This window comes from Hibiscus syriacus, unplaced genomic scaffold (genome assembly GCF_006381635.1).
Source record: "Hibiscus syriacus cultivar Baekdansim isolate YM2019G1 unplaced genomic scaffold, ASM638163v2 tig00110372_pilon, whole genome shotgun sequence".
Taxonomy (NCBI): domain Eukaryota; kingdom Viridiplantae; phylum Streptophyta; class Magnoliopsida; order Malvales; family Malvaceae; genus Hibiscus; species Hibiscus syriacus.
The window spans coordinates 803,636-824,024 of record NW_024062709.1 but is presented as its reverse complement, the minus strand read 5'-3'; the positions used below and the strand labels follow the sequence as shown (position 1 = coordinate 824,024).

Here is a 20,389-nt window from a genome sequence, read left to right as displayed (position 1 = left end):
TTATTCTTATGTATGAATTATTTTTTGAAGTTACAAACAACTTTTAAAGAAATTTTTGGGTCACTATTTCGGTAGTTCCGTATAACATTGTAATCTATGGATCTTCAGGTCAAACTGGATTAGGGTGTTACAAAGTCATTGAACAAATTGTTAATGTCTGACCCTATGGTTGTACCACCATATCTTTCATTCACCTAAGGATCGCATTGAAATCTCCTCCAATAACCCAGTTTTCCGTCAGGGCTGGTTCCAAGCGAAGGAGCTGATTCTATAAAGCTTTCCGGACAGTAGCATTCGGGGAGCATAAACGACGGTGAAAGTCACCCATTCCTTCCTAAACTTTTCCTTGAGCTTGCCATGGACGATTTGGTTGGAAATTTCCTTGATGTCGACATCCAGGGAATCTCTCCATAATAACCAGATACCACTGCTGAAGCCCCGGGCTTCAACGTTAAAGGAATAAGGGAAGCCAACTGCTTAATTGCTTTATCGGCCACATTGCCACTCACTCTCGTTTCTAAGAGTACAATAATATCAGATTGATGAACTTTACAAAGCTCTTTAAAATGCCTTCGGAAGCTTAGGCTCTCCGCTCCATGGCAGTTCCAGAAAATGAGTCTGGTTATAATAAATACAATCAACATAAAAGAGGTCAAACTCAAAGGGATGGATTGGGTTCCCCAGGGTTCCCCATCTTTCATCTCCTTTTCCTTCGTTAACTCTTCTGGAATGTCCAATGGTTCGGTAGGATTAAACAATTTATTCGACTCCCCACTTGTTCCGATCTCCTTGCCACGGTCACTAGCGTGAGTGTTGTAATCTATTTTCACTGCCCCACCAAGTGTTGCTGCTATATGTCTGAACATAGCCTTGCAGTTTTAGCTGTATGTCAGCCCCGACAACGTAACCTACACTATCACATGCGAAGGATACTTTTTGCTGGTTGAAAACGACCAACTCCATGGTTGGATGTTATGTAACTTCCGTAAACTGTCAATGGCCCCTCCGATAGGACATGGACATAATCTTGCTCACTTTCGAACTTAACTATGTAATCATCGTTGTCAAGGTCCTCGAATTGGTAGTTACCTTGTGTTTGACATAATGTTTGCATCCTGTTGAAGAGCTCTTTGTATCCCACCGCGACCCAAGAATCGAACTATGATCGTTCTTCTCATACTATGCTCGATCTTTTCATGGACATTCTCCGAAGTTGATTGACGGGTATGGGCCATTAGGTCGACCTTATATTCGCCTTCTTCGGTAACAATCTCATCCATTGCCTGCAGGGATAGGAGGTTAGCTTCTTGATTTCTGGCGTTACCGACAACTCCCGCATAGGATATGTGTTCTCTTGGGTGTTGTTCAGTCTCCTCCATAATTCTTTCTACTTATTGTTCTTCGTCGCTTCTCATGTTCACGTCTGCATCCATGTCATTCCCAAGGGAGGGCCATTTGTCTGATCTTTTCTTGACTTTCTTGGTCGCTCTTTCTTCACATCGTAACAATGGTGAACCAGGCCTTTCAAGCAATTGATCTTGGGGTATTTGCACCACTATTCTTTCTTTCACGTTTGAGCCATCGTACGTTTTCTCATCGTGGGGAGCACTTTTTCATCGCTATGGGAGCTACCTTGATACATTGCTTTTTGAGGATGCTTTTGCTTTAAACGTATTTTGGAGTTTCGACTTTAAAATTACTTCGTACATTATTTTCATAATTTTTGGGTTAAATTATTAATTTATGTTTATATCAAACTCTATATAATATTAATAGATTTTACTTATAGTTAATTAGAAAATAAGGTAAAAGTTTCGATAAGATTAATTAGCAACGAGGCAAGCAATGAGTAGAGTAACAAATTATTTTAATGAGCGCGAATCGAGTGAATTTTTAAGAGAACTTTTTATGTATGATATCAAACTATCAAGAGTGTATTAATTAATTATACAAAAAATAAAGTTTGTTAAAATACACAACTAGAACTTTTGATTAGATATATAGAGTTATTCTTCTAAATTTTAATGATATTTTTTTCATTTTTCTATATGAAATTAATGTCATCATCTCACTACCAGAAAAAAGGTTTTTTGCGGCGTTTTTTCAGTCATATAATGACGTTTTTAAGCGGCGCTAAAAACCTTTGTAGCGTAAAAACAAACGCCACAAAAAGTGCCACTGAAACAAACACCGCAAAAGGTAGTGGTGTTTGTTGTTCACAAACGTTGCTAAATGTTATATTTTTAGCGACATTTTTTTACAAACCCCGCTAAATATAATGATATTAACGCCTTTATTTTTTTACAAATGCCACTAAAGTTTATGATATTTAGCGGCGTTTTTTCCAAACGTCGCTATTTATGTTTTTTTCGCGACGTTTTGACCCATAAATGCCTCTAAATATTCTGACATATAGTGGTGTTTATTTCCAAAAATACCGCTAAATATTATGTCATATAGTGGCGTTTGTGAATGTAAAACGTCGTTATTGACTATGTATATAGTGGTGTTTTCTGTATAAACACCGCAAAAGATCTAGTGGTGTTTTTTATACAAACGCCGTGAATTAAAACTAATTTTTCTAATGATGTTTTCTACTCTTTTGTTACCCAAATTTAACCTGTAGCATTACCAATAAACTTGCCATCCATAACAACAAACTTGAAATTCATGACAAGAAACTTTAAATCCATAATAATAAATCAAAGTTTACATTAACGTAAAATATAATGTAGTTTAATATTGTTAACTACAATAAATAATAATAACACCTAAAATTGTAGACTCTAAGTTTAATTTTGTCGTATCACGGGAATAACCATGTGAACCCCACATCTGGATGCTGGATGGATGAGGAGGTGGTCCCCACATGGGATAGGGTGGACCAACCGGGACAACATGATTCGAGTAATGTGGTGGAAAGGCCATGATTGGTTTATGTGGATAACAACTCCTCTGCATGTGATCTCTCTGCGGCCACCTTCGATCATCCTCCTTGGGCAAGATGTGTCTTCTATGCATTCTATATTTGTGCTTCACAAACAACAGGCGAATCATTTTCAGCAAGAGTAAAAAGTTTAATATCCTAAACAACTAACTGTGCTGAGAAAACAGAAAACTGCATAGGCACTCTAAAATGGTTTTCCAAAGAATTATCATACTGACATAAAGGTCAACAAATAGGATTCAGATATTTAATATCCTAAACAAATTAACTAAATCATATAGTACAAAAACCATAAACATTTATTTGTGTCATGAATTTTATCATGAGAAACAGTTTTCCTAGTCGAACAGTACTTTGTGTAATGAGAAAATTAAAGGTTATCAGTGGCAGACATCAAATCTAAGAAAAGTTAGAGCTCTTTTGGGAATAATGTAGTATAAATATGACATCATCTCTTAAAACTTCACCAATATGTAAACAGCAGGAGCCGAAGAGACAAATACATGCATGCACAGCCAGGATATAAATATTTAACAATCCACTAAAATACATTGAAGGCAAACTTAAAGTTGCTTGCCAGCATATAAACTGGTGTGAATGCAAGTATACCTCATTTGGAGCCTAATGACCTCAGCTAGAGTTTCATCAATGACACGGGTGTAGCTCTTACCAGCTGAGACCGTTTCAACGAGAGGGAGTTGAAAACAAGAACCTTTTCAAAAAGCAAGGGGGCGAACCATGTGAAGCACATGTGGTGCTACTGTAGGAACTGTGAATGAAACAGAAACACGTATGCCAAATGGTTTTGAAGAACCATTTCCAAAAGCATGCACCAAATCCAAACACTTCTCCACAGCAAGTTTGGAAACCAGAACTAGAAACTCTTGTATGGAGAGCGAAGTAGTACCTAGAGTTTTGCATATCTTTTTTCCTGGTAAGGTGGAAACTGAATGTGATACGAGTTCAAAAAGCAGTTCATCAGTAGGATCACACTGAAATGAAGCAACATGTTTCTGCCCAGACTCAGATAAGATAGTTTCTGCTTATTATTACAGAACACATCTGGTTGAGTTTTACTAAACATGACAAAGAGGGTTCCCTTTTTTTCATCCGGTAAGTTCTGAACTTCAACAATCTCCAAAAAGACCTGAAAAAAAAAGCATTAAACATAATGAGGAAGAGCCCATTAAAACCGGAAAGCAGCACCAGTAACCTTGGTCCAGGCTAAATAAAGGCAAAACAAGTTGAAAATAAGAAACATCTACAAGCAAAAGGACAACAATAGGAAATAAAATGAAACCGGCTAATGAAAAAGATCTTGTACTTAATGAAATGCTAGTGGAAAAAGTTTCCAGAAACTACCTCTACAAACCTCATCTCAGGAAGCTTAATAATTTTCAGAAACTCGTTTGCAGCATCTACTTCCTTAGGTAAAATGTCAGGCTAGCAAGGAATGGTTGTAATAGGAGATGGAAAATTCCCTCTATACATGGCCCCTGCCTTCCAGTATCTTGTGCCAAATGTATCCTCCTACTGTTTAGTTGTCCCTGAAAACCCAACATCAAGCTTCTTCCCTTTAGTTCGATCCGAGTCAGTATCATCATGCTCCAATATCTTGCCAAGTGTTCTGTTCAAATCTATGCAGTAAGAGACAGGATGCAACTGGTGGGTGTGCAAGATAAGGTCGATGTCATAAGTTGGAACGCAAAAGCGTGTAATGGACTTCTCTCGATTCCTCTTGATCAAATGAAAGAAACCCTTATATCTAGCTACAGCTTCTTGAAACAATATATCATTATTCATATGCTCTCTGGATACCTGGAGTAGAAGACGAGACCAGGTAGATTCAAGAAAAATTGGAAGATGGCAAATTTGAAAATCTATATCAGAAATTTGAGTGACTAAACTGTGATTTATTACGTGAAGCAATTTCCTAATTCAATAATTATCCTCAAAGAAACCAGGTTGCCTTAGCATTGCATAAAGCTTTCAACCTGACAATCAACTTGGTGAGAGCAAAATGCATTGCATAAATCTAGTTTTTGACATTTCAGTTCTCAATTAGATGACTAATTAATCTAACATTTCCTTCCTTCAAAAGTATAAGATGAATGCTACAAAAATCACACATTCAAAAAGCTCAAATGATAATTCTCGGAATTACCTGATAAAAGAAAGGACTCTGCCTTTCTACAGCTGAAATTAGATCATATTCGGTGTGTTTTTCGAGTCCAGAAAGTGTTTCAGAGGCATTTTCAGATGATGCTCTAGTGAAATCGAAGTCATAAGGTTCATCCGGATAAAATATGTTCCAAATTTCTTCCGTTTTCCTTTTACACGTGCCTTGAAGAGAAGATACAACACTAGAGTTGTCAAGGATCATTCCATAAAGTTCCTCACAGTCAGACTTGTAACGAACCTGATTAAAAAGAGAAAGAAATCCAGCTTAAAATATCAAAACAAGCAAGCATAAAAGAAGCAAAATTTCTCATATTAAGCTTATAGACATACGGGATTAAGCTTATAAAGTTCAGCACCAAATTTTACATGAATTGGATCAAAAGAACTTAGAAATGTAAACTCTAGGTTAAAAAAATAACAGAATACCGTAATCACACCAAAACAACAAAAAGGGGGAAATTACACTTTCAATGTCGGAGAAGAAAGGGAAAGCTTGTCGCCGGATACTAACGATTTGGCTACGAAGTTGGACAAGATCAAAAGAAGAAAATGTAAACGGCGGGAATGGAAAAATAGGTTAAGAGGAAAAATAAAAAATGGTTAAAGGGGCGCGGGACTTAGAAATTGTAAACTTGCGGCTAATGTACTGATAAATTGTGGCGTTTATTCAAAAAGCGCCACTAAAATATGAGTCTTTACCAGCATTTGTATAAAAACGCCACTAAAGTACGAATTTTTAACTGAATTTATATAGAAAAGCCACTAAGTCTTTAGCGGCGTTTATATTAAAATGTCACTAAAGTATGAATATTTAGCGACATTTATTTAAAAAAACATTGTTAAAAATGCCGCTATAAACTCATTTATCTGTTGTTTAAGATACAACATTTGATATTGATCTACAAATTAATTGCAAATGATCAAAATTGGAAAGTTTAAGAAGATATATATATTAAATCATATAATATCTATCACGAGGAAATATTCGTATAAAACATTATTTAGTACAATATAAAATTAATATATTAAGAAATAAAATACAGAAGTAACACGTCAATCTCAAAGAATCTATTTTTTCCAACATAATCATACAAACATAGCCCCCACCAAAATAATTCAACCCCATATTATATTTTATGGGAAAATCAAAACTTCTCATTTTCTCAATATTATTTTATATGAATAAATAAAATAATGATATTTTACCCACAGTTTATTAGCGGTAAGCGTTCGATCAAATCAAGTCAAATAAAATATTTTAAATATTTTCAAGTTCGATTTTAAATTGGTTAGTCTTATTTTATGACTCGAACTTGATTTAAAATATTTTCAAGTCGAGTCGAGTTTTCGGATTTCTATTAAAAATATTTATAATATTATCATACTATTTGATTTTAATTTAAATGATTTTTTATAATCATATACAACATATATATATATATATATATAATAGAGAGATTAAACTCAAACTTAAAAATCAATCCACTAATTACTAAAAAATTTAAATTGTTCAAGTTCTATTTTATAATTCGAATTGAATTTAAAATTTTCTAGATTCAAATTTATAAAATTACAAATCAAAATCAATTTAAATTAAATTAAAAAATCAATTTTTAAAATAATTTTACTCATCCTACCGTCTACTATAATCTTCCAAAGAGCAGTGAGTTTCACTTGGGTGGCTACCACCCTCTCTAAGTAATTCCTCAAATTTTATTCTCTTTCTCTGTTAATCTTATCAGTATTCGCCCGGGGGGGGGGGGGGACTCTCCAAAGAAGGCAACAACAAAAACAATATCTACTTCCTCCCTAAAATCCAGGCTTGTTGCCAAAACCAATCCAGTCAATTGTTGAACGGAGAGTTCATCCTTAATGGGCTTTTGTTTCCAAAACCCTGCTTCTTTGCATCTTCTTCATGCCCTTCCATGGCTCCATATCTCTGCTTTCTTCTGATTCTACATAGATTACCCATCACCCGCATTCACCTCCTCCTTATATTCCTCCATTCTCTCTTATAACTCGTCCTTCTTGCCTGTTTTTCCCGGTTTCTAGAACAGAAAAGAAAAAGTCCGGATTTTTCTTTCCTTTCGAATTTGAATTCAGGAGGGAAAGAACAGATCCTTGATTAAAAAAAGGTACCCTTTTGACGTTTTTATCTTGTAGAATTGAACTTGTACAAGTTTTTTAGGAAATTCAGTATCTTCTCGGGGACAGTTTTCTTGTTGCTCTTGTGGTTTTTTCTATTTAGTTGAGTAGAGAAATTTGTAATTGAAAATAAAAGCACCCTTTATCGGAATTGGATGAACATTCAGATCTTAATGATGATTTTTCTTTGTTTTGTTTTTTTTCAGTTTTCCCAGTAAGCAAACGGGAAATTGAAGGAATGGCATCTGTGCTATTGTACCATGTGGTGGGAGATCTGACCGTGGGGAAGCTGGAGTTGGTTGAATTCCCGGAAACAGAGACGATGGAAGCAGCTATAAGAGCGATGGGAGAGTTGACGGAGTGTGGGATACCAGTTTGGAAGAGGATACCTCCTGTGGGAATGATTGAAAAGAATGAAATGAGGCAGCAGAGGTTTGTTGGCATTTTAACTTCACTTGATATTGTCTCCTTTTTAGCTAAATCTCAGTGTTTGGAAGATCAAGATAAAGCTATGAAAACACCAGTTTCTGATATTGTTGTCCCTAATAATTCTCTCTTGAAGATTGTTGATCCTGCCACCAGGTTAGTTCATCACTGCTTATGTTTCATCACTTTCTTCTTTCTTTCTTTATTTATTTATTTCAGCTTAGAATCTTGGAAAAAGTTCACATTTTCAGAGGATTGACCTATGGCCTTGACCTCACAAGAATCTTTATGACTAGAACTTTATGTTAAAGTGACTTAGACTTTTATCCTTGCCTTCATACATGGAGGAGAGATTCAGTGTGGTGCCTTGTTCTTGATAATAAAAGTATAAAACATGTCTATTTTTTTTTTTACTTTTTAATCTAGATTCCCTTTTTTTTTTTACTGAGGCTGCTGCTAGTTGTCTTTTCGAGAATAAAGCTTATGCTTTCCCTTTTCTTGTTCAAAATGTGCTGTCTCTTGAAAAGCAACTTTACTACTTGTTCTCGAACATTCCTTGTAGAGATAACCAAAAATTAGACTCATGTCAACATTGAAACCACTGTTCTAGGATGAGTGTGTTTTCTTATGTATCTTGATGTTTGTATAAGCATTCTCTTCTTATAAGCAACTGTTATTCGATTTGTCGTTTTTGTTATGCCATTACTGAATGGATGATAGCAGTAGCATGCATTATCATTGTCTTTTTTCTTTTTCTTCTTCATCTTCCTTCTTTTTAATTAGGTATATTACTTTTATGGCCATGTTGAATGATTCCCTTAAAGCATTTGGCGACGGATACTTTATTTTCATTGCTAATCAAGGAATTAAGCAGTTGGAAAATCAATTATTATGTTCTGCTTCTTACTTTTTGGGCAGCAATTTAATGGAACGTAAAAGAAAATTTAGAACCTGTCGAGTGTTTTACAGTGAACTTCTGTTCACTGGTAGTGGACATCCTTTCTTCTTCTCAAGCTTTCTTAAGCTAATATGCAGAATTGATGTTTCTTATCTATTGTTTCGGTAGCTAATTGACATGGTTTTAATTAGGCATGTTTAGGTAGACTTAAGCAGTTGTACTGAATACATGCATGTAAGTTTCGATTAGGAGGAAGCATCTTGCACTTGGAGTCGCTCGTGTCCTTTGTATCAGTTTTTAGCTTACAGTGTATAGCCATGTATGCTAGATTTTGCCAAGAAGCTGTTTCATATCTAATTTTTTGGCTCAGCCTTTGATGTTCTATATCAGCGTTGTTAATTCTTTGTTGTTGGGCTAGATTGATAGATGCACTCGAGATGATGAAGCAGGGTGTGAGGCGATTTCTTGTTCCAAAGAGCAAAGTATGGAAGGGCATGAGCAGGCGATTCTCGATTCTTTATAATGGGAGGTGGCTCAAGAACAATGAAAATGCTAGCAGCAGCAACCTCATTGCTAATGCCAACCGCCCATCCTCTTCATCAACCTCCACCTACATGCATGACAAGTTTTGCTGTCTCTCGAGAGAAGACATCATCCGCTTCCTCATAGGTTGCCTTGTTGCTCTAGCTCCTCTTCCCCTCTCCTCCATTTCCTCTCTCGGTGCAATTAATCTAGATTATAGCTCCTTTGAAGCTTCGCTCCCAGCTTTAGAAGCAACTCAAAAGCATCCCGGTGATCCCAGTGCAGTTGCCGTTGTGGAGATCACACCAGATGGTTACCGTCAGATTCTAGGAGATATCTCAGCCTCTAAACTATGGAAATGTGACTACTTGGCTGCTGCTTGGGCTTTAGCTAACCTCTCAGCTGGACAATTTGTCATGGGAGTTGAGGATAATTCGGGTTCAAGATTGTTTCCCGATTTTTCTGTTAAGTCGCCAGATCAAGATGACAAAACAGAAAATGGTAGTGGGTCAGCAAGGCTAAGGAGGTTCAGTAGTAGAAGCATCGGGTTTAATCCGGTGAGTCCGAGTTTCGGTGTTGGCAGGAGCATGTATAGGCGCAGAAGTGCACCCTTGACGTGTAAAACTTGGAGTTCTTTAGCCGCAGTCATGGCTCAAATGCTGTCTCATAGGGCTGCCCATATGTGGTGACTGAAGATGATAACGAAGACGTTTTAGTCGGGGTGGTCGGTTATTCCGACATTTTGGTGGCAGTGACCAAACAACCTGCTGCACTGGTTCCCTCTACTCGATCCATCACAGAGCTTGCCTCGGGAATTCATAGTTGAGTTCCCCCCTTTCGGCGCCTTCACCTTTGCATATGTTTCCTTGGTATTTCTATTACATCATACATTATTATTGAACAACTTCAATTTCATTTTGCTTAATTCGAAATTTGGTCCTTGAACTTTTTTACTTGGTACCAAATAGGATCTAATAATAATTTAGGTACCGAAGTGAAAAAAATAGTAAAGTGTTGAATTAAGTATTAAACCTTTCCTTTTTCTTGTGCTTTCTTATACTTTTCATAATTATCATATTGAAAAGAAAATATTTTTTAATGCGTTAAAATTTTATTGATTTAGCATATGATGAATTGCCGGTCTAGCTCAGTTGGTAGAGCACAAGGTTCTTAACCTTGTGGGCGATGGGATCGAGTCCCATTGAGGGCAATTCATAACGGAAGTCTTTCACGGAAGCTGTTCTCAATCTGGCATTGAGGGTAGCCTATTATCCTACCTTCCCTTACCTCATTACATATATGGGAATAGGGTCAGTTAATTAAAAATATATATATATATATATATATTATTGATAGGATAATAAAAGATGAAAGTCAACAAATCATAACAACGATAAAGAATCCTTCTATTGTACACGTCAAATAATTTTCTTTCAATTTATAAATATCTTTTATAAACTTCAAATAGGGTTTTTTATTTTATGAGAATCTTTAATATTTTAATTTTAATTTCTTAATTGTCGTAATATTTTATGTAATATTGAAAAAAAGAAGATATAATATAAAAAAGATGCATGATTTGCTAAAATTTAATAAAATAAAATAAAATAAAAAGAAGCAAATGTAGGATTTGGAATAAATCAATAAAATTAAAAATGAAGGTGGTGTGTTCTCTCATCTTAGTGGGGCAACCAAATCTCATTACGCATGAACTCAACCCAATTATATATATAATTGTATATGAAAAATAGGAATACTTTTATCACAAGGTGATGCTACATTTGCCAACTCATTTAAAAGTAGCTCAAGGTTGTTGCTTCATGTCTAAATCTTATTATCTTGAACCGACTTTTATATTAGGGGAAAAATTTATAAAATTTTAAGAAGGTAAAATTATAAAATTTTAGGGGATATGAAAACGTATTTTTAATAATAATATAAAATATAAAAGAAAGAAAAAATAATTTTTTTAGGGATTGACCATCTCCACTCAATCCATCAATGATCATGCTTCATGTAACACTTAGACCTACTCACAAAAATACTATTCCGTGTTTTCGTGATGGTTTGTTATGTTATATTATATTGTCTTATTTAATTTTTATGTATATCTATGATTATTTGATAGTATAAAGACTGAATCGATCTATTTAATAGTATATGGATTAATTTGGAACAATCTTTGAAATAGGAGGACTGAATTGATTCATTTAATAAAATAGGAGGACCGAATTTAGTCCATACGAAATTTTTATAAACAAACAAATGAAGAAAACAACAGATTTTCTATTTCTCCACTTTCAAACTTGCATCAGAATCAACATATATAGTTCATAAACTGAGATAATATAAAGATAAAATGAAGGTTTCAGAGATGGCATCCAAAGCAATTACAGGTTTTGGGAACAAAAGAACAGAAACCAAAGGGTCTGTGTGGAATGTGGCAATCGATTGCATAGCAGCAAGGAGATGGTGAGCAAGCACCTTGAGCTCCACCACAGCATGTACGTACAAACAGCGCATATCTTGGAACTCCCCAGCTTTCTCCACCTTCACATTGTCATCTTCATCACCGTCTTGTCATTCACCAATGGAACCATTTCTGAATACCCGTTTACCTTCAATTCAAGAAACCCAACTCTAAATCCCCAAAATAAAAAATTAAAAAAAAACTAAGGGCATTGGTTAGTGATAACTTACTTGTACCGTGCTTGTAGCTTCATTGTAGTTGAAGATGTGAGCTGAAAAGAAGAGAAACAGGAGAAAAAGAGTGACCCCGTGACCAAGTTTCATGTTTGTAGCAGTGGGTTTGAAGAACATTTTCTTTTTTGCAGTTCTTTATGTTGTTGCTCGTGTTATATACAGTGTCTTCGATGGGATTTAGCTGGAAGCATAATAAAAAATACCTAAATTTTTAAGGGTTGTTTGGTTCTCGAAAAAGATCATTACCGAGTCAGAATTATATTTTCATGTTTAATTCATGGAAAATATCTACTGTTAGGTAATAATTTTTTACCAATAGTATCATTTTTTGTTTAAAATGTTGGGAATGTCATTACCTCCAAATTCTTAGATAATGAGCAATTCTCACTACTTTAAACATAAATACTCCTGAAATAATAATTTTTTTCATATAAATCATTCTCAATTCTTATTATTCATGTTTTACTCAAAATTATAAACTTATTCATAATAATAATATACAAATAGTTTGATTTAATAAAATACTAATAATTTTGAGAAATTAAAATTATTTTATATTTTTAATATTTAGTATATTAATTATTTTATAATTTATGAGGTGAAAATATTATTATTGTGAAAAATTAATTATTTAAAATAATATTATTTGAGTTATTAAAATATAGATCTTATACACTAAAAATTAATATATTTGTCCAATCGAGATCATAATATTATTTTTCATATTATATAATATTTTATATAAATAAATAATGTACTTATTAAAATTATTTAAAATTATAAGTTTGATTTACTAATTATATTAATTATATGTTAAATGTATTTTTTTCTTTAAACTTAGGTAGTGTAATAATTAAAAATATTTTTATAAATTTTCATTCATATATTTATAATTTAATATTAAAGTTTTATTTGTTAATAAAATATATATCTCAATGATAATTTGGTAAAATATGTATCCACGTAATCTTATATTCTTTTTTTTTTGAAAGTAACACGTAATCTTATATTCCTCCAACCAATTATTGTGATATTACATTCCTACGAAGTAAACTAAACAGGGTAATACAACATTTTCAGAGTAATGTTACACTCCACTAATCTTATTTCCAAAGGTAATCTTACATTATGTGAACCAAATTTATGTTCGATTTTATCCATGAAATTTTATAGAAAGAAATAGTAGAGAAAAGTTGAGGTTTGCTTAATTTTTTTTATAATTTTATGTATTTACATTATGTTGAAAACATTTTGATATTTCGATATAACAAATTAAGTTAAATGAATTTTAAGATTTTCCAAAAGATTTTCTAAGTATATTTGATATAATTATTCGAATATCAAAATATTACTCCAAATCTTTCAAATGTCATTTTTAATCCTTACTCAAGTGTAAAATTAAGTTTTAATCTTAAAATAATTTCAAAACAATTTTACAAAGTATTTTGAACCATTTCAAAGCCAAAAATTCCAGATTGTCCAGAGGGAACCGATTCCCCCTGATTGGTTTGGCTCCGAGAAAAAAAGAATGCTCGGAGGGAATCGATTCCCCCCCCAAGGGGGTACCGATTCCCCCTGATTAACGGTCGAAATATTTAAATTTTACACTTAGGGAACCAATTCCCTATGAGGGGTATCGATTCCCCCCACGCTCCAAGCTGTTTTATTAATTGATTTCACACTAAAACGGCTCCATTGACTCCACTAATCATCCCCAACGTTCAGAATCAATTGAAGGAATATTTAAACAAGCTTAGAAGCCATTGATCAATAACAAGAAACAACAATCAACAAGAATCAAGAGAGAATCAAAGAGAAAGCATCAAACCTCAAGTTTGAGCATTTTCAAGCCTATTTCATTCAATATTCATTTTTTCTTTCAAGAACTCTTATTGTGCTCAATTGTATTATTCTTGAGTGTTCTTTCTTTATTCTAGAATTGTGCAAATATCTTGCCTTGTGAGGATTTTCTTGTAAGTTTGCAAAATTTGTATTGTTCTCTTTGGGAGAGAGTGTTCTCAAGAATTTGGGGTATAATTCTTGAGGGATTTGTAAGGTTACTCTTTGTCCTCAAAAGAAAGACAAATTAGTGAATTTTTGGAAAATCCTTAGTGTGGATAGCTAAGGTAGTGGACGTAGACTTTGGTTGAGAAAGTCGAACCACTCTAAATCGTTGAGCAATTACTTTCAATTTTCTGCAATGCTTCCACCGAAATTTTAATTTACCAATTCACCCCCTCTTGGCCAATTCCATCGATCGATTAACTCAACAATTGGTATCAGAGCTTGGCTCATTTGAAGGTTTAACCGCCTCTTGAGTAGATCCGGGAAGAGTTAAATTGATAAAGATGACGTCCACTTCCGGTTCATTCTCCATGGAAGAATCCAGACCAATTGACGTGCCTCCACACTTCAATGGAACAAATTATCGTCTTTGGAAGAAGTTCATGATGATATTTATCCAAGCATTTGATATGGAAGCTTGGATGATGATCGAGAAAGGATATTCTTCTCCCTACGAATAAGGCAAAGAAGTGGAGTGATCAAGAACGAAAGAAAGTTCAACAAAACACAAAGGCTATACACATGTTATGTTGTGAAATTGATCCTAATGTATATAAAGGAGTTTCTTCTTGTTCAAGTGCCAAGGAGATATGGGATAAGCTTGAGGATATCTATGGAGACAAGGAAAAAGAAGAAGAAACAATAAAGGTGATGTCTCTATTAGCTCTCACAGAGCCAAAGGTATCTTCTAACTCAAATAAATTAAATTCAAAATCTTTTAATGAGTTACAAGATGCTTATGATGAATTATTTTCGGAGTTTGAGACCATGAACTCCAAATACAATAAATTAATTTCTAAATTTATTGCTAAAAATAATCTTCTTTTGAAAGCTAAAACAGACTTGGAAAATCAAAATGAAATGTTGAGAAATGAGTTAGAGCTTTCAAAAATAAAATTTGAAAACTTTGAAAAAAAAATTGTCAAATTAAACAAACTTCTTCTAGAAACGAAAATGAATTTTGAAAAACAAAATGAAATCTTGAAGAAGGATTTAGAGCTTTCAAAAATGAAATTTGAAAGTATTGAAAAATAAAATTTCGATTTGAATGTTTAACAAAAGAAAAAGAGATCATTTTAAATAATTCATCTAGTTCAATAATGACAATATGTTCACATTGTCATTATCATTGTCATAAGGAATATACTTGTCCTTTAAAGAAAGGAAAACGATTTAAAATTATATAAGTATGGGTTCCAAAAGGAACAAGAGGCATTGAAACTAATGTTCAAGGAATCTACTTAAATGTCTCTTGTAGGTGTGTGGGAGCAATGGTGATGAAGATGATGATATTCAAGATGCTCTAGTCACACATTAAAAAGGAATGGGTAACCTCTAAACTTAATATTTTTATTTTATTTGGTTGCTCATTTAGTTTATGCATGCATGAGGTTTTAAATGTTGAATAATTCTAAATGATTATGTTTTATCTCATACATGTTGAAAAATATTGTATGATGAACATAGTAGTTTTTTGTAATGTTTTATAAACTCTAGTCATCATATTAATTTTTGGTCAAAATTGTTTTTAAAATGTAATTGATATCTCTTTAACAATTGATATCGATTTTTCAAGAACTTTGGTTTGACCTTAAATTTTTCTTAATGATTATGCATATTTTTTTTAAAAATATTATAAAGTTTTAATGCATAACATTTTCAAAAACTTTATGCATGTGTTATTAATCTCGATAATCAACATTGCATAATGTTTTGTATATGAATGGATTAAATCATAATCCGATTAGATGAATTTGACAAAAGATACAATGTCTTATTTTTAAATTAAGTGTTTGCAAAATTGACTGACATTGCATGTACTTTGATTATGCTTGTTGGTCATAGAATAGGAAACATTTACATGGTGCATTTAGATTCTATCAATATGACTATTTTATGCCTAGTTGCTAAGGATGAGCATGATAGTTGGTTATTGCATAGGAGACTAGGACATGCTAGTATGAGTGTTTTGAAACGGTTAGTTCAAGGAGATTTGGTTCGAGGGTTGCGTAAACTAAAATTTGATAATGATAAAATTTTTGATGCTTGTGCTAAAGGAAAACAAAAGGGAATTTCTTTTAAATCCATTAATGACGTATCCACTAGTAGAGTATTACAATTGATTCATTTAGATCATTTTGGGCCATCTAGAACTACTAGCTTGGGTGGAAAACAATATGCATTTGTATTGGTAGATGATTATTCTAGATATACTTGGGTTATATTCTTAAGTACTAAAGATGAAGCATTAGAAAAATTCATCACGTTTTTTAAAGTAATCCATAACGAAAAAGGTTACTCTATAACTAGTGTTGGGAGTGATCATGGAACTGAATTTGAAAATCTTAGATTTACTGAATTTTGTAATTCTAACGGTATTAGCCATAATTTTTCAGCACCTAGAACCCCTCAACAAAATGGAGTTGTTGAGAGGAAAAATCGAACATTAGAAGAAATGGCTAGAACCATGCTTTGTGAAAACAATTTGCCAAAATATTTTTGGGCGGAAGCCACTAATACCGCTTGTTATGTTATTAATCGAGTAATGATTAGGGTCTATTTTGAAGAAAACTCCATATGAACTTTTTAAAAATAAAAAGCCTAACATTAGCTATTTTCATCCTTTTGGATGTAAATGTTTTGTTTTAAACAACGGTAAAGACAATCATGGCAAATTTGATGCTAAAAGTGATTAAGGAATTTTTCTGGGTTATTCCTTAAATTCTAAAGCTTATCGAGTATTTAATAAAAGAACTTTAGTTGTAGAAGAGTCTATACATGTTGTTTTCGATGATAATCTCCTTCCGAGGAAGGATTCTTGTGTGAATGATGATGTAGGCATTATAAATACAAATGGCATTAGACATGACATTGAAGAACCATCATCAAAGGAAGAAATGAAAGATGAGGAAACTCATGATCCTCTCGAGAATCCAACCATTGAAGAAAGGGAAGTGTCTTATCCAAGAGAGTACAACTATGTCAAATGACGGTGAGATTATAGGTGATCCATCCAAAGGGGTAACAACTCGATCCTCTCTTTGAAATATTTGTAATTATGTTGCATTTATCTCATGCATAGAGCCTAAGAATATTAAAGAAGCATTAAATGATGAACATTGGATTATGGCTATGCAAGAAGAGTTAAATCAATTTTAGAGGAGTAAAGTTTGGACATTAGTTTAAAGGCCTAGTAATAAATCCACTGTAGGTACTAGATGGGCATTTAGGAATAAGCTTGATGAAAGTGGTAATATAGTGAGAAACAAGGCTAGACTTGTTGCTCAAGGGTATACACAAGAAGAGGGCATAGACTATGATGAAACATACTCTCCCGTAGATAGGATGGAAGCAATTAGAATGTTATTAGCATTTGCTTATTTTCATGAATTTAAATTATATTAAATGGATGTTAAAAGTGCATTTTTAAATGGTTTTATAAAAGAAGAAGTGTATGTGGAACAACCTCTAGGTTTTGAAGATTCAAGATTTCCAAATCATGTTCTTAAATTGACAAAAACACTTTATGGTTTAAAACAAGCTCCTAGAGCTTGGTATGAAAGATTGTCAAACTTTTTAATTGAAAAAGGATTTTCAAAAGGGAAGGTTAACACTACATTGTTTTTAAAGCATAAAGGTAAAGATTTATTAGTAGTTCAAATTTATGTTGATGATATAATATTTGGTTCTACTAATGATGTTATTTGCCAAGAATTTTCCAAGCTAATGCAAAGTGAATTCGAGATGAGCATGATGGGGGAGCTCTCATTTTTCTTGGGACTCCAAATCAAGCAAAGAAAAGATGACATCTTCATCAATCAAGCTAAATACGTCAAAGATATGCTCAAGAAGTTTGGACTGGAAAATGGGAAACCTCATGACACTCCAATGAGCTCATCAACAAAGCTTGACATAGATGAAGGAGGTAAATTTGTGGATGTTAAATTATATAGGTCAATGATTGGTTATTTGCTCTATCTAACTGCAAGTAGACTGGACATTATGTTTAGTGTTTGCTTATGTGCTAGATTTCAATCATCTAAGGAATCACATTTACTAGCTGTTAAGAGAATCTTTAGATACCTTAAGGACACTCCTAGTTTAGGACTTTGGTATCCTAGAGACTCTAGCTTTAGCTTGCATGCCTTTTTTGATGCGGATTATGGAGGATGCAAATTAGATAGGAAAAACACCTCCGGTACTTGCCAATTCCATGGAAATATGTTGATTTCTTGGTTTTCAAAGAAACAAAATTGTGTTGCATTATCTACCACTGAAGTCGAATACATTTCAGCTGGAAGTTGTTGTGCACAATTTTTATGGATGAAACAACAACTTTTTGATTATGGAATTGAAGTAGGTACTATTCATATCAAGTGTGACAATACTAGTGCTATTTATCTCACTAAAAATCCCATCCAACACTCTAGAACTAAGCACATTGAAATTAGACATCACTTTATTAGAGACCATGTCGCTAAGGAAGATGTAGTTCTAGAATTTGTTGATACTTTGCACCAATTAGCGGACATCTTTACAAAACCTTTAGACAAGGAAAGATTTTGGACACTTAGGATAGAATTAGGTTTAACTGACCTATCTTCACTTAGTGTTTAAAATAATTTTAGCACTTTTAAGAATAAATGAAAAATGCTTATAATAAATTTTTATTGTATTCTTTGTTATTAGTTAGGGGGAGTTTATGATTCTTTGTGAAAAATTGATTATATGTTCAAATAAATTTTAATGATAAATTTAATTGATTGAACATAGTTAATTTTTAGTAATATGAGTTGTCAATACCACTAGAGCAAATTAATTAGCATTTTGAGTGTTTAAAATCAAATTTTAGCAGTTTTAGTGCAGAGGGAATCGATACCCCCCTTGAAGGGGAATCGATACCCCCTAGGGGTTCTGGTTATATCACGCATAACACCCTATTTTTCTCATAACCCTCTTCTTCTCCTTCTTGCCGCCATTCACTCTCTCTATCTCCCAAATCTCCACTTTGCTTCAAAACATCGATTTCTAATCGTAATTACTTCAAATATCATCTCCTAAATCTGTTGGAATCATCAAACTAGTGCAAAAATAATCATATTCTCACAAAATCCGAAAATCTTCAAGGTATTTTTCTAAAACTTCTATTTTATCAAATTTTGAACATAAGACTATTTTTAATTAGTTCTAGATTGAAATAGTGATCGGGCATTGATTGTTTAATGTTTAGAAACTAGATTTTACAACTAATTTCATCAAAATCTCATAATTTTTCAATTAATTTTGAATTTTCGAATTTAAAAAAAATTGTGTTTTGATTTAATTATGTTGTTACTATGAAAACTATACACATATTAATTTTTCAAAACTTGTTTTTCAAACATAATTTTCAAAAACTTTGCCCATTAGGATTGGTTTATAGAACCTTGAAATATTGAGGACTCAATTGAGTTTTGGGATTGATTATATTGCATACATGTGTTTTAAAATTGCAGATTGTTCTTTTCATTCCGATTACCTTAAATCATGTCTCACAAGCGTTCTAGACCTTCCTCTAGTCGTTCTAGCCAACCTCCAAACTTACCTCCAAATCCTCCACCTATCCAACAAATTCCTAATCCTAATCTCGATGATCCAAACATGACCATTCACAATTCTTGCTTTAATGAACCCTGTCGTAGACAAAATCTCTACTTTAGGTTTTGTTAATACTTTGAGTCTTACAAAATCCGGGAAGAACGAATCCCATCCCTTCAAGCCATGTTAGACATCAATTTTCGACATCTTCCTACCCTTCAAGAATGAAAATTTGATAAACTCTTTGAGCTTGAACCAATAGTTTACCACCAACTCGTTCGTATCTTCTACTCTAATGTCGTTTGCATTCAAAACCGGGAGAAAACCTTAACCATAGGAATTCGATCCTATCTTCTAGGACAATTCTTTCATCTTGACCTGGAATACATTGACACCGCATTAGGATTAGATAATGACGGGTTAGACAATGAAAAACTAACGGTAGGATCTCAGTATAAATGAAGGGATAGTGATAGTGTTTTAGATCTTCATGACTTTTTCTTCATCTAATGATCTTTTGGTGGTTTTGACCATCCAGAGGTCGTTACTCTACTCTTCGAGCATTAGATTTATTTTGGCTACATTGTGTCCAAAATAATCTTAAAATCAACCTTCCACAGATTATCTTTACTGAACTTGTCTAAACCGTAAATCTTGTTCCAAATAAGAAATTATGTTCATCTTTAGTTTACGGTTGTATTCTAAGTAATCTGTTTAAAAAGGCTGGGCTTAGAGTTGGTCTTGATGCTTCTTTCCCTCTCAAAAACCAAATCAACCTCTTCTCTTTAACTAAATCAGGAAGGAAGTTCAATGAAGAGATTGGTCTTTGGGTTTGTACTCATGAACAACCTCCAGAAGCCGACTACTCCGACGATGAGCAAGAACAGCACGAGGAACAAGCACGGCCAGAGGATCAAATGCCTCCA

The 20,389-nt window shown here is 33.4% G+C and overlaps 2 pseudogenes; one reads left to right on the top strand and one right to left on the bottom strand.

Moving 5' to 3' along the window:
• Nucleotides 1-3,648: 3,648 nt before the first annotated feature.
• Nucleotides 3,649-7,055, bottom strand: LOC120121374 (annotated as a pseudogene).
• LOC120121425 lies at nt 6,824-10,005 on the top strand (annotated as a pseudogene).
• The last annotated feature ends 10,384 nt before the right edge of the window (nt 10,006-20,389 follow it).